Below are 257 nucleotides of genomic sequence, written 5' to 3'. Positions count from 1 at the left end.
TGCATCTGCCGCACTCTCCTTGTGATGCCAGTGAACAAAGGCAACTTTACAAATGTTTAGTAATGGCAATCTACAAAAAAAAAATACTTATAGATAATTGCAGGCTTTTTATTCTTTGCATACCATATTTTATTTTTATCTTCCCATTCTTCTCATGTGGCCATTTTAACTAAGGGCAGAATAATCCATCTCTTTTTACTTCCTGGAACTCTGGGTTTGCTTCCTGAAACATGTGACAGTGCACATCATCTCAGGAG

Source organism: Nanorana parkeri, unplaced genomic scaffold (genome assembly GCF_000935625.1).
Source record: "Nanorana parkeri isolate BGI_ZX_2015 unplaced genomic scaffold, ASM93562v1 scaffold143, whole genome shotgun sequence".
Classification (NCBI taxonomy): domain Eukaryota; kingdom Metazoa; phylum Chordata; class Amphibia; order Anura; family Dicroglossidae; genus Nanorana; species Nanorana parkeri.
This window is presented reverse-complemented; position numbering follows the sequence as displayed.